The following is a 14,701-nucleotide window of genomic DNA, read 5'->3' as shown; positions in this document are numbered from 1 at the left end:
TCCGGGTGCTCCAGTTTCCTCCCACACTCCAAAGATGTGCAAGTTAGGTTGATTGACCATGCTAAATTGAGCCTTAGTGATGAGGATTAGCAGGGTAAATAGGTGAGGTTACGGGGATAGGGCCTGGGTGGAATTGTTATCGATGCAGGCTTGATGGGCCAAATGGCCTCCTTCTGCACTGTAGGAATTCTATGTATCTTTTGAAGTTAGTATTGTGCACCCAATATTAGGAAATTTCTTTTTGGGCAGCATGGTGGCACAGTGGTTAGCACTGCTGCCTCACAGCGCCAGGGACCAGGTTCAATTCTGGCCTCAGGTCACTGTCTGTATGGAGTTTGCATATTCTCCCTGTGTCTGCATGGGTTTCCTCCAGGTGGTCCAGTTTCTTCCCACAGTCCAAAGATGTGCAGGCTAGGTGTATTGGCCATGCTAAATTGCCCCTTTGTGTCAGGAGAACGAGCAGGGAAAATACGTGGGGTTACAGGGATAGGGCCTGGGTGGGACTTGTGTCGGTGTAGGCTTGATGGGCTGAATGGCCTCATTCTGCACTGTAGGGATTCTAATGATTCTAAGAAACGTTGGAAATATTGAGCTTCATGCTGGAGCAACAATCCTCCAGCCTGTGAGATTTCATCAAGGTTTTTAACCTGAATTCTCCACAAATTCCCAGTCTCAGCCACAGCTGCATGTGGTTCATACAATGGAGGTGGTAGTTTCTTCCCGAAATTGTAAAAAGCCATTCTCAGCCTACCATACATCAGTTCACGTCATAGTGACAAGAGCATAAAGCTCGCCATTTAGGCTGCCAAACCAAATCTCAATGCACACACTGCCACTGAAAGAAAAAGGTAACAGTGTACCGGTAAGGGGGCTGATAGGCTGCGTCGGACTTGTTCATGGGTTGCTGCAGATGTTCTGCCATCTCCTGATTCTTTTTTATTCCTATTGTGTCAACATCATCACATTCTTCCTTCTCATTTTTTTCTAAACTGTATGTTCCTGTGATATAATTAGCAAGTCATAAATTTCACATTCACTTGTCCTACACTGAGGAAATAGAGCCCCTGCATATTCCATCCACAGTAACAATTCTAATCACTTGTGTGCATCTAATTAACATTTTTTGACAAGATCTATTTTAATCACAGTTGCAACCTGCTGTACTTCAGTTATTTCCAAAGAAAATTAACATCTGCTAAAATTAGTTGACAAGTCACTTGTAATTATGCGAAAGCGTGCAAGACTTTGTCCAACACTTGATTGCTAATTATGTTTAAGTCAGTAAGGTTACAGAAAATAGATTACTCATATTTTTCAGAAAAATTAACTTTTCAGACGACACTCACACCCACATTATATAAAAGCCATTTTAAAACATTGGAATTTTAACTGCCTCCTCTGTAGAATTAATTGTGCAACAAAAACGTGATAAAGTCAAATATCTGCACACAAAAGTTCAAGTTATATTAGTTGTGAATACATAATTGATTTTTCATTCCATGGATCGGTCAACAAGAACAAAATGCAAAGAAAAGCAAAACACTGCATTCGCTGGACATCTGAAATTAAAAGAGAAAATGCTGAACTCAGCAAAGTCTGTGCTCAGGGTAAACAGGGTTAACATTTCAAACTGATGAATTTCCTCCAAAACTGGACAAGGAAATGCTGGAAAAACTCAGCAGGTCTGGATGCCGAGCTTTTTCAGCATTTTCTGTTTTTATTTCAGATTCCCAGCATGTGCAGTATTTTATTTTTAAGAAAATGCACAGGTTGCACAAGGTTCCAAAAGTAAGTTTGCAAGTACTAAACGGGGACATCACCTAGATTTCTTGGAATTGTTGATCACAAGCATCTGCTTGCTAAAAGAAATATGTAAATAATTAAACATTTATGCCATTTAAATTATTACTCCGTAACAAAAAATGTTTTCTCTTCCCTTCAGGTGTGAAGGAGCTCAAGGTCCAACAAGGTACTGATACCAATGCCCATCTGGGTCCTTCCACTTCTTCCCGTTCCTTGGACCCGGTCCCTTCTTCTAATCCCAGCTCCTGCCGTGTACTATACCCACTGACCCTCCCTTCTCAGATGCTGAATGTTCCGTGCTCAGCAAAGGACTCAGTTTTATTCCAGTGTGCCCTCACTTCAATGAATTTCAGGCTCGACATGACGCTGAACTCTTATTCTGTTGTCTTTGACTCTGTACTCACTTACGTGGGCACGAGTCCTCTCTGATTCAATGGGCCCTTTCACCTGTCTCGAGTTTTCTCCCTCTACCTGGACCCATCCCTCTAGCCTCTTACCTTCTGTTAATCTTTTCATCGAGAACCATCACTGTGACATTGGCTGTCTTAATTTCTCTGTTCCTCTCACTCACTGCAACTAATGTCCTTCTGAACTGACTGCACTATGTTCTGTATCTAGAATTAAGAATCCACTGAAGTCCGTATTAAAGATGCTGACAAGGGTGGTGCTGTTTTGTCTGGCACACCGGCTACAGTGCAGAGGCTGAATGCCAACTCGCAGACACTTCTTACATCCTCCCCGCACTATGATCCCACCACCATACATCAATCCATTGTTTCCAGGAACGTCACTGACCTAATTTACTCTCAAGGTCTTCCCTCCACATCAGCCTTTTTTAAATTCATTTGTGGGACATGGGTGTCACTGGCTGGCCAGCATTTATTGCCCATCCCTAGTTGCACGAGGGCAGTTGAGAGGTCAACCACATTGCTGTGGCTCTGGAGTCACATGAAGGCCAGACCAGGCAAGGACAGCAGATATCTTTCCCTAAAGGACATGAGTGAACCAGATGGGTTTTTCCGACAATCAAAAATGGTTTTACAGTCATCAGTGGATTCTTAATTCCAGATTTTTTAAATTGAATTCATATTTCACCATCTAAAGTTAAAGTTTACTTATTAGTCACAAGTAAGGCTTACATTAACACTGCAATGAAGTTACCGTGAAGTTCCCTTAGGTGCCACACTCCAACCTCTGTTTGGGTCAATGCACCTAACCAGCATGTCTTTCAGACTGGGGGAGGAAACCGGAGCACCTGGAGGAAACCAGCGCAGACATGGGTGGAACATGCAAAATTCCACACATTCCATGACCCAAGCCGGGAAGTGAACCCGGGTCCCTGGCTCTGTGAGGCAGCAGTGCTAACCACTGTGCCACCATGTGGATCCATTGAATTGAAGAGGAGTCCTGCCCAATTAAGTGCAAAGAGCTCTGCTGTGGAGGGATTTGAACCTGGGTCCCCAGGCATTCGTTGGATTAATAGACTAATGACAATACCATTTGGCCATCACAGCCTCTAGCCTACAGCACCTCCTTCTACCTTCTTCCCAAAATCCATTACAGGGCTGTTGGGGTAGACCCATCATTTCAGCCTATGCCTGCCCCACTGAATTAATTGCATTCTATCTTGACTCTTCTCCTTGTCCCGTCTCTTCCCACCTATTTTCATGATTCCTCTGATGTCCTCGGCCATTTTAACAATTTCCAGTTTCCTTGCCCTAACATCCTCCTCTTATAGAATCATAGAGGTTTACAGCATGGAAACAGGCCCTTCGGCCCAACTTTTCCATGCCGCCCCTTTTGTTAACCACTAAGCTAGTCCCAAATGCCCATGTTTGGCCCATATCCCTCTATACCCATCTTATCCATGTAACTATCCAAATGCTTTTTAAAAGACAAAATTGTACCCAGCTCAACTACTACCCCTGGCAGCTTGTTCCAGACACTCATCATCCTGTGTGTGAAAAAATTGTCCCTCTGGGCCCTTTTGTATCTCTCCCCTCTCACCTTAAATCTATGCCCCCTAGTTTTAAACTCCCCTACCTGTGGGGAAAAAAATCTTCACAATGGACATCAATCCTCCTATACCTCCATTCTCCATCAGGATGGTTTGAAGGTTCTCCACTTCTTCACTGAACAGAGGGCCAAACAATTCCCATCCACCACTACTCTCCTTCACTTAGCTGTTCTGCTTTAACTTGTCTCACTTCCTGCAAATAAAAGGTGTGGCTAAAGTATCCGCTTGGGCTCTAGTTATGCCCATCTTTTTGTTGACTGAGTGGAACATTCCTTATTCCAGTTTAAGGCCCCCCTCACACAATTCTTTTTTCCGATTTTTCGATGACTGTATTGGTAGCGCTTCATGCCCTCATCTGGACTTTTTGATTTGATTTGATTTATTATTGTCACATGTATTAGTACACAGTGAAAAGTATTGTTTCTTGCACGCTGTACAAATAAAGTATACCGTTCATAGAGAAGGAGAGAGTGCAGAATGTAGTGTTACAGTCATAGCTAGGGCGTAGAGAAAGATAAGAGATTGAATTAGAGCACTGGTAGAGGTTTATAAGAGTCAGACAAAGTTTGAGAAGCATAGGATGAGAGTAAAATATAGAATTAGAGAGTATGCCACGGGTCTTGGAAGTCCTGGAAAAACATTTCAATTTGCCTTCCAATTTCTACTATTCTCTCACTTGTACATGGTCCATCTCTGAACTTCCTTTCCTTGATGGTCCATCACTTCCCACTTCCTTGTCTCTACTTCTGCTGATTGGCTGTCTACCAATATTAGTTACAAGCCCCCTGGCTCCCACAGCTACCTTGACTATGCTTTCTCACATCCTGCTTCCTGCAGAGACTCTATCCTATTCTCCCAGTTTCTCTGCCCTCCACGGCATCTGTTCTGATTATGCCAACTTCTACACGGGCACTTCTGACATAGAACAAAGAACAATACAGCACAGGAACAGACCCTTCAGCCCACCATGCCTGCACCGATCATGGCCAACTGCTTGTATCCTGCCTGTTCACATGCCTATCCAGGTAAGTCTCAAATGTTGCTAATGTATCTGCCTCAACCACCTCACTAGGCAGTGCATTCCAGGCCCGTGTAAAAAATTTCCCCCCGCACATCTTGATTGAACCTTTCCCACCTTACCTTGAACTTGTGCCCCCATGTCTCCCTTGTTCCTGATCCAAGGCTCCCCACCCCACTATCATAGAAATCATAGAAACCCTACAGTACAGAAAGAGGCCATTCGGCCCATCGAGTCTGCACCGACCACAATCCCACCAGGCCCTACCCCCATACCCCTCCATATTTTACTCACTAATCCCTCTCTCCTACACCTCAGGACACTAATGGGCAATTTAAGCATGGCCAATCAACCTAAACCGCACATCTTCAGAATGTGGGAGGAAACCGGAGCACCCGGAGGAAACCCAGGCAGACACGAGGAGAATGTGCAAACTCCACACAGACAGTAACCAAGCCGGGGATCGAACCCAGGTCCCTGTAGCTGTGACGCAGCAGTGCTAACCGCTGTGCGACCATACCGCCCCAAGGTGTCCATCTTCATGCTGTTGCTTACATGCAACCTGTTGTCAGATAAGGTAACTGCAGGAACTCTGTGACAGAAAGTCTGGCCCAATCTGGGCTTCTAACAATAGGCCGGTGCATTTCAATGGGGTGCAGTGATCTCCTGCTAAGTATAGTAGAGTGCATCAACCTTTGATGGGTGATTGATGGGGTCACTCGGGGTTAACAGAGCCCTCAACCACATCTGAGCCATTTCCCACACTTCTGTCTTCACCCCTTCCTCTCCAGTCCAGAACCGTGAGAGGATTCCCCTTGTTTTCACCTTTTGTTTTATATTTACAAGGGTTATGGATTGAATTAAGAGCTGTTCACATAGATTTGATGGTGATGTCATTAGGGTGTTGCCACAGGCTGCTGTTTTACTTTTAGTTTTGTACTTGTTGCTGTGCAGAGAATATCTCTATCAATAAAACCTGCTGTGTGTTAGTTTGAATCTACTTGTGCAAACTACATTATTTTCTCGCTATTAAAACCTACACCCCTAACATAGTTGGAACATCAGAGAAAGAAAATTGGCCAAGAGTCAGGACTTCTTTTCATTGCGAAAACCGAGAAAAGATCCGAAGTATAAGACAAAATCATTGTGAGTCCTCACACTTCAAATATTGCAAAGCTGGGGAGAGGCTTCAAAATTTGGTGGAGGAATGAAGATCCACAAGTTGAAAACTGTCCATAAGTTGTCAAGGCAGCAAGAGCATGTCACAGATGGGCCAAAATGGGCCAGTGAATGAATGCTGGTGCAAGGATAGTCATCGCAAGAATTGTGGCAAAATGGCCCACATTGGAAAAGTTTGTTGAGCTCGACCAGCTTTCCCGGAGAAGAATATTCAGAAGAATAATCTGGGTCTCTTCAAGAAGAAGAACAAGTTGCATTCTACAAAAATAAATTACAACACGGAAAGAAAGAATTACGACTATGAAGAAGAGAATGCCCACAGATATGATGAAGAACTCCAAATGAATGTCATTTCTACACAAGGTGGATCATATAGATTCTGGGTGATTCTGAAGTTAAATGGACATCATATTAGGATGGAGGTTGATATTGGAGCTGCTGTATCTTTAATTCCTGACCAGAGAAGAAAGGAAGGAAGAAGCTGCCATCGAGAGTCACCTTCATGACGATGGACCAGAGGGACTCAGAGAAGCGAGCCTGCAGTTTAACCATACCATGTTTGCGGGTAGTATACTTGAATCTGGGGTATCCTCTTGTTTTATGTGGGCAACTTAAGGGTTAATAGTGTTATTATTAATAAACTTGTTGAACCTTTACTTGTGTTTGTCCATCTTGCAAATAAAGGCACCGGGGTAAAACCTTGGAGTAAGCAAACTGATCGAAAGTATCTGAGAATTAACAGGTACAACAGTTACAACATGGTTAACAGAGTTGATACACTTTGGAAGGAGTATTTAGACAAAGTAGTATTCAATGTACAGCATGACACTAGAAGGTTCTGTGGAACAAAGTGACCTTGGTATTTTGTCCATAGATTTATGAAGGTGGAAGGGTTTGTAGGATGTGCAATGGGTATGTGACATTTGCCTTTTATCGATTGAGGCATAGATTACAAAAGCAGTAATTTATGTTGGTGTTGTATACAATTTTGGTGAGGCCACAGCTAGAATACCGTGTGCAGTTCTGCTCGCCGCATTATAGGAAGGATGTGTTTATACTGAATGGGGTGCAGAGGAGATTCACCACGATGCTGCCTGGGGTGGAATATTTAAGTTTTGAAGAGAGATTGGGTTGGGTTGTTTTCCTTGGAGCAGAGAACACAGAGGCAACCTAATCAAGGTGTACAAGATGGTGAGAGGCATGGACAGAGAGGATAAGGAGCAGCGATTCCCCTTAGTTGAAGGGTCAGTTACGAAGGGGAGCAGGTGGTTTAGGGGAGATGTGAGGAAACATTTTTTTACCCAGAGGGTGGTGACAGTCTGGAATGAGCTGCCTGGGAGGGTAGTGGGGGCGAGTTGCCTGACATCCTTTAAAAGGTGCCTGAATGAGCATTTGGCGGGTCATAAAATTCAGGGCTATGGGCCAAGTGCTGGTAAATGAGATTTGATGGGAAGTCAGGTGCTTCTCACATGTCACGACAGACTCGATTGCCAAAGGGCCTCTTCTGCACTGTATGATTCTGAGTGGACAAACAGCAGAGTTGCCTCTCCATGGTAATTTTCCAACTCTCTTTGGAAAAATCATGGTTGGAGAAGATAAAAGCTTAACTGGAGTGCTGTCGATGCCAACAGACCTGCAGCACATTCTGGATAGATACAAGAATATATTCAAAAAGACACTTGGCTCACTGAAGCGCAACTCAAGATAAAGTCTAACAGTCAACCAAAAAGTCTCAAAGCAAGGAAGGAGGCATATGCAATTCATCCCACGGTCGAAGAGGAATTAGTACAACCTTTTAACACTGGTGTGTGACAGGGCTACCCCCATTGTATCCATCATGAAACCAGATGGTTCAGTTCGTATTTGTGGTGATTCTAAAACAATCATAAATCCAGTGTTATGTGCTATCAATATCCACTTCCATTAATTGAAGAATTGTTTGCTGGGTTATCAGTTAGGGCAGAAATTTTTCATTCACAAGCATATTTACAGGTGAATGTAACCACTGAATCGCAACCATTGCCCACCATATGACTCAAAGGTCTTTTTCATTGCAGAAGAATGTCTTTTGGAATAACATCCACACCAGTCCTATTCCAAAGATCGATGGATCTCTTAGGTGTACAATGTTATCTGAATGATATTCTAATTTTGGGTCTAATGCTCAAGAGCACTTGAATAATTTAAAAGCAACATTGGAACATCTTCAGCACGTAATCTGCACATCAAGAAAAGTGTGACTTTTTCCAGACATCAGTCCAGTATTTGGATCATGTTATTGATAGTGAAGGCCAACATAAATCAAAGAAAATGGATGCTACTTTAGAAGCACCATGTCAGATGAATGTGATGCAATTGAGGCTTTTCTAGTAAATTATGGCAAATTTGTTTCTAACTTAGTAACTTAGGGCAATGGCTTCAATAAAACAGCTATGTATGAAACAGTCATGGGACTGGACAGCAGAATGTGAGTAAGCATAAAGGATGCCAAAGATGCTTTGCTGAAGTATTGGCTCATTCTAATCCAAAGCTACCATTACTGTTTGCTTGCAATGCTTCACCTTATGGAGCGCTGTCAGTAATTACACATATTATGCCTTCAGGAGAAGAATGACCAATAGCTTTTGCTTCGTGTTCTCGGATTAGTGTTGAATCTGACTATTCTCAGCTAAAAAAAACATTGAGTCTAATGTTTGGCACACAAAGGTTTCATCATTATTTAGATGGTTGTCATTTCACATTGACTGACCATTGAACCTTAACCACTATTCTTGAGCTGCATAAAGTCAAACCGTCATTAGCTGCGAGTTGATTGCAAAGATGGTCACTGATCCTATCTGCACACTTTGAAAATATAAAGTATGTCAGAGTGCCATGCAACTGCAGATCATTATCATGCTTAGCTTCACCTACAGAGCGGATATCACCAACTAGTTTTGCTAATATTCATGGTAGATCATTTGCCTGTCACAGCTTCTCAAGTTCAGAAACACCAGAAATGCTCCCATGATGGGGAAGGCGATGGATATGATATTAAAAGGAACAATAGCTGGAATTCATCATCCGCATCCTGATTTGAAACCATGTGTGTCCAGGAAGCTGGAGTTGACCATTGAAGGAGAGAGTCTATTGTTGGGAATCTGAGTGATCATTTCTCCTGGCCTACATGAAAGAGTTATTGAACAACAACATGAAGAACATCCTGGTACAATCCAGATGAAGGAATTAGTATCCAGTCATTTTTGGTCACCGGGTCTGGATCCTCAGATTGAAGAAAAGGTGGGACAGTGTCAATCCTGTGCACAAACAAGAAATAAGCCACTGTTATTTCCTTTGCACCCTTGGGAGTGGCCTAAAATGCCATGGCAACATTTGCATGTAGATTTTCATGGTCTGTTTGAGGGTTAATGTTCTTCATCATAATCAATGCACGCTCAAAACGGCCAGAAGTTATGAGATCTACTCCATCTGAACAAACCACTGAAAAATTTGACAAGATTTTTGCAAGATTTGGTTTCTCATGGAAACATATAAAATCCTAATGGGACAAGAGGGAGCTGGATGTGGCCCTTGTGGCTAAAGCGATCAAGGGGTATGGAGAGAAAGCAGGAGTGGGATACTGAAAGTGCATGATCAGCCATGGTCATGTTGAATGGTGGTGCAGGCTTGAAGGGCTCATGGCCTACTCCTGCATCTATTTTCTACTTTGCTATGTTTCTAAAGCAGAACAAAATGGTAGCGATAATGGTTTACAGTTTATTTCACGAGAGTTTATTATTACTTTGAGGATTATCTGAACATAGAACATTACAGCGCAGTACAGGCCCTTCGGCCCTTGATGTTGCGCCGACCAGTGGAACCAATCTAAAGCCCCTCTAACATACACTATTCCAATATCATCCATATGTTTATCCAATAACCATTTGAATGCACTTAATGTTGACGAGTCCACTACTGTTGCAAGCAGGGCATTCCACGCCCTTACTACTCTCCGAGTGAAGAACCTACCTCTAACACCTGTCCTATATCTCTCACCCCTCAATTTAAAGCTATGTCCCCTCATGCTAGCCATCACCATCCGAGGAAAAAGGCTCTCACTATCCACCCTATCTACTCCCCTGATCATCTTGTATGCCTCTATTAAGTCACCTCTTAACCTTCTTCTCTCTAACGAAAACAACCTTAAGCCCCTCAGCCTTTCCTCATACGATTTTCCCACCATACCAGGCAACATCCTGGTAAATCTCCTCTGCACCCTTTCCAACACTTCCACATCCTTCCTATAATGCGGCGACCAGGACTGTACGCAATACTCCAAATGCGGCTGCACCAGAGTTTTGTACAGTTGCAGCATGACCTCCTGGCTCCGAAACTCAATCCCTCTACCAATAAAAGCTAACACTCTGTACGCCTTCTTAACAACCCTATCAACCTGGGTGCCAACTTTCGGGGATCTATGCACATGGACACCCAGATCCCTCTGTTCATCCACACTACCAAGTATCTTACCATTAGCCCAGTACTCTGTATTCCTGTTACTCTTTCCAAAGTGAATCACCTCACACTTTTCCGCATTAAACTCCATTTGCCACACCTCAGCCCAGCTCTGCAGCTTATCTATGTCCCTCTGTAACCTGCCACTTCCCTCCGCACTGTCTACAACTCTACCGACTTTAGTATCATCCGCACATTTACTAATCCATCCTTCCACGCCCTCATCCAGGTCATTAATAAAAATGACAAACAGCAGTGGCCCCAAAACAGATCCTTGTGGTACACCACTAGTAACTGAACTCCAGGATGAATATTTCCCATCAACCACCACCCTCTGTTTTCTTACAGCGAGCCAATTCCTGATCCAAACCACTAAATCACCCTCAATTCCACGTGTCCGTATTTTCTGCAAAAGCTTACCATGGGGGAACCTTATCAAACGCTTTGCTGAAATCCATATACACCACATCAACCGCTTTACCATCATCCACCTCTTTGGTCACCTTCTCAAAGAACTCAATAAGGTTTGTGAGGCACAACTTACCCTTCACAAAACCGTGCTGACTATCCCTAATCAAATTATTCCTTTCCAGGTGATTATAAATCCTATCTCTTATGATCCTTTCCAATACTTTGCCCACAACAGAAGTAAGGCTCACCGGTCTATTATTACCAGGGTTGTCCCTACTCCCCTTCTTGAACAAGGGGACAACATTTGCTATCCTCCAGTCTTCTGGCACAGTTCCTGTAGACAATGACGACACAAAGATCAAAGCCAAAGGCTCTGCAATCTCCTCTCTAGCCTCCCAGAGAATCCTAGGATAAATCCCATCCGGCCCAGGGGACTTATCTATTTTTTACCCTTTCCAGAATTGCTAACACCTCCTCCTTATGAACATCAATCCCATCCAGTCCAACAGCCTGCATCTCAGTACTCCCCTCGACAACACTGTCCCTCTCCAGTGTGAATACCGATGAAAAGTATTCATTTAGTGCCTCTCCTATCTCGTCAGACTCCACGCACAACTTCCCACTCCTGTCCTTGACTGGCCCTAATCATTCTTTTACTCCTGACATACCTATAGAAAGCTTTAGGGTTTTCCTTGATCCTACCTGCCAAAGACTTCTCATGTCTCCTCCTGGCTCTTCTTAACTCTTACTTTAGGTCCTTCCTGGCTAACTTGTAACTCTCCAGTGCCCTAACTGAGCCTACACGTCTCATCTTAACATAAGTCTCCTTCTTCCTCTTCACAAGAGATTCAACCTCCTTAGTAAACCACGGTTCCCTCACACATCTGCTTCCTCCCTGCCTGACAGGTACATATTTATCAAGGACGCGCAGTAGCTGTTCCTTCAACAAGTTCCACATTACTGCCCATCCCCTGCAGTTTCCTTCCCCAACCTATGCCAGCTAAATCTCGCCTAATCGCGTCATAATTTCCTTTCCCCCAGCTATAACACTTGCCCTTTGGTATATACCTATCCTTTTCCATTGCTAAGGTAAACGTAATCGAATTGTGGTCACTGTCACCAAAGTGCTCACTTACCTCCAAATCTAACACCTGGCCTGGTTCATTACCCAGTATCAAATCCAATGTGGCCTAGCCTCTTGTTGGTCTATCTACATACTGCGTCAGGAAGCCTTCCTGCACACATTGGACAAAAACCGACCCCTCTAAAGTACTCGAACTATAGCTTTTCCAGTCAATATTTGAAAGTAAATGGTATTCGGCGTATAACATTCACACCTTATTATCCACCAACCAATGAATTGGCTGAAATATTTGTATAATCCTTTAAACATTCTTCAAAAGTTTCAAGAGAGCAAGGTTCATTATATCTTGGGAATAGTTTTTTGGTATATTATAGAAATACAAGGCACGTAACTATCCAAAGTTCACCTGCATTACTACTTTTAAAGAGACAGTTGAGAACTACATTTGATTTATTACCCCCAGAAACTTAGAGATAGTAGTGTCAACAACAATTTCAAGTTGCTGGAAACAAGGGCAAAACAACACTCCTTTCAACAAGAAGGTAGCGTTAGTGCATAATTATGCCACGAGTTAGAAATAGTTTTAGCAAAAAACAGGTCAAATTTTCTGCACAATTCAAACCAAAGATGAATTAGTTTGGCGACCAATCGTTATAATCTCAAAATGCTTTCTCCGAATCATCTCCATAAGTACCAACTTCAATCGCTGTGTTGTCAATACTACCACTAGTTGAATCTGAGTTGCCTGACGATTGTGTCTAATCTACTATACTACGTGAGAATGATGCAGAATAAATTCCAAGGGAAGAAATGTCTACTGAAGCTCCAGATCATACTTCTAGGGTCAAGGACAGCCAAATTCCAGAACATCGCACACAACCAAAGAGGAACAGATGTCCTCCTGATTGACTTCCTTATTGATTATGTATAATGATTAATGATGAGTAGTACTGTGTCTAGAGTATTACCGATCCTGTACAACAGTGCAATAATTTGTCATCATGGCCACAGATGTAAACGGAGGGATGTTATATATTTAAAGGGGTTGCAGGTTGCTTTAGGAGCTGATAACATGACTTGATGGTAATGCCACAGGCTGCTGTTTTACTTTGAGTGTTCCTAGACTGGATGCAGTGTAGAGAGCATAGCTTTCAATAAAACTTGTGTTAGTTTGAATCTACGTGTACAAACCACATTATATTCTTACTGCTAAAAGCATGATGCCACCACCAAACACATCTTCCCCTCCACCACCACCCCACCCCCCACGTCAGTATTCCCAAAGGAACCATTCCACTCCTCTATAACCCTACCACTTCATCCCCTTCCCATGGTACCTGCATCTTTTATCTCCTTTCTTTTCACTGTTCAAGGTACAAAACACTCCTTTGAGGTGAAGCAGCAATTCACTTGTACTCCTTTCAATTTGTTCTACTGCACTTGCTGCTCACAATAGGGTCTCCTCTACAATGGGGAAAATAAATGCGGAACACTTTCACTCAGTCCGAAAGCATGACCCTGACCACAACAAACCATTTAAATTAGCTCTCGTGCTCATATTTTTGCCCTCGGCCTGCCACAATGTTCCAGTGAAGCCCAATGCCAAGTGGAGAAACAGCACCTCATCTTCCAGTGAAGTACTTTACAAGCTTCTGGACTTTAACTTCAGACCATGAACTCTGCCCTCCAATTTCCATTTGTTCCAACTCCTTCCCCACAGGGTCAGTCTGTAACTTGTTCTCACGCTTTGCTTTCAGAGAGTGCTTATTTTGCTCTTAACACATTTTGCTCACTGATCTTGATGCCCTCATTAACATCTGCCTTAGTCTTTAACATTATTACCATTCCTTTTGTCTCATCTCCATAAAACCATTGCCAAATTTCTCCTGCACTCCTTTCTATTCCTGACCTCCTATTTTGATCTACCTGCTCCACCCCTCATTGAACTTCTCTTCAGCTCCACAGTGATGCCAGACCAACTTGAAATGTTAATTGTTTTTCAGACCTGCTGAGGTTTTTCCAGCATTTTCTGTTTTCAGTTCAGAATTTTCGCATTACTACTTTTAAAGGGACAGTTGAGAACTACATTTGATTTATTACCCCCAGAAACTTCAGTTCTTCTCTTTTATATTAATATTTACACGTGTAGATACAATTTGAATATAATTCAGTATAATCAACAAGTTGTTTTTCCACAAGTTATTAAAACAGGAACAATTGGAGGAGGATCGAGGGACTAAGTCATAGCTTTGCAAAGCCAGAAAATCTAATAAGGGGATTTCAAAATTGAGAGAGACGTCCGACTCCATGATATAGATTTCTAGATTTGTTCGTGATGTAACTTCTTCCCTAAATCTATCCACCACTTCTACTTTCAGATGCTCTGAAATATTTAACCCTTCAATCAAGCTTTCTCATGTGTACATGAGGGGAGGCAGTGATGGAGTGGTACTATCACTGGACTAGTAATCCAGAGACCCAGTGTAATGCTCTGGGGACCCAGATTCGAACCCCAACATGGCAGATGGCAAAATTTGAAGTCAATAACAATCTGGAATTAAACTTCTAATGATGACCATGAAACCATGTTGATTGTCATAAAAACCTAACCTGGTTCACTAATGCCCTTTAGGGAAGGAAATCTGCCGTCCTTGCCTGGTCTGGCCTAAATGTGCCTCCAGATATACAGTAATAT

At 42.8% G+C, this 14,701-nt stretch overlaps 1 protein-coding gene across 14 annotated transcripts in view; it reads right to left on the bottom strand.

The window, feature by feature from the left end:
* The window catches only part of nedd4l (NEDD4 like E3 ubiquitin protein ligase), a 446,698-nt gene that overhangs the window by 192,931 nt on the left and 239,066 nt on the right, over positions 1–14,701 (bottom strand). The gene's annotated exons all lie outside the window — the stretch shown is intronic.

The sequence above is a fragment of the Mustelus asterias genome, chromosome 1 (genome assembly GCF_964213995.1).
Source record: "Mustelus asterias chromosome 1, sMusAst1.hap1.1, whole genome shotgun sequence".
Lineage (NCBI taxonomy): Eukaryota > Metazoa > Chordata > Chondrichthyes > Carcharhiniformes > Triakidae > Mustelus > Mustelus asterias.
This window is presented reverse-complemented; position numbering and strand designations above follow the sequence as displayed.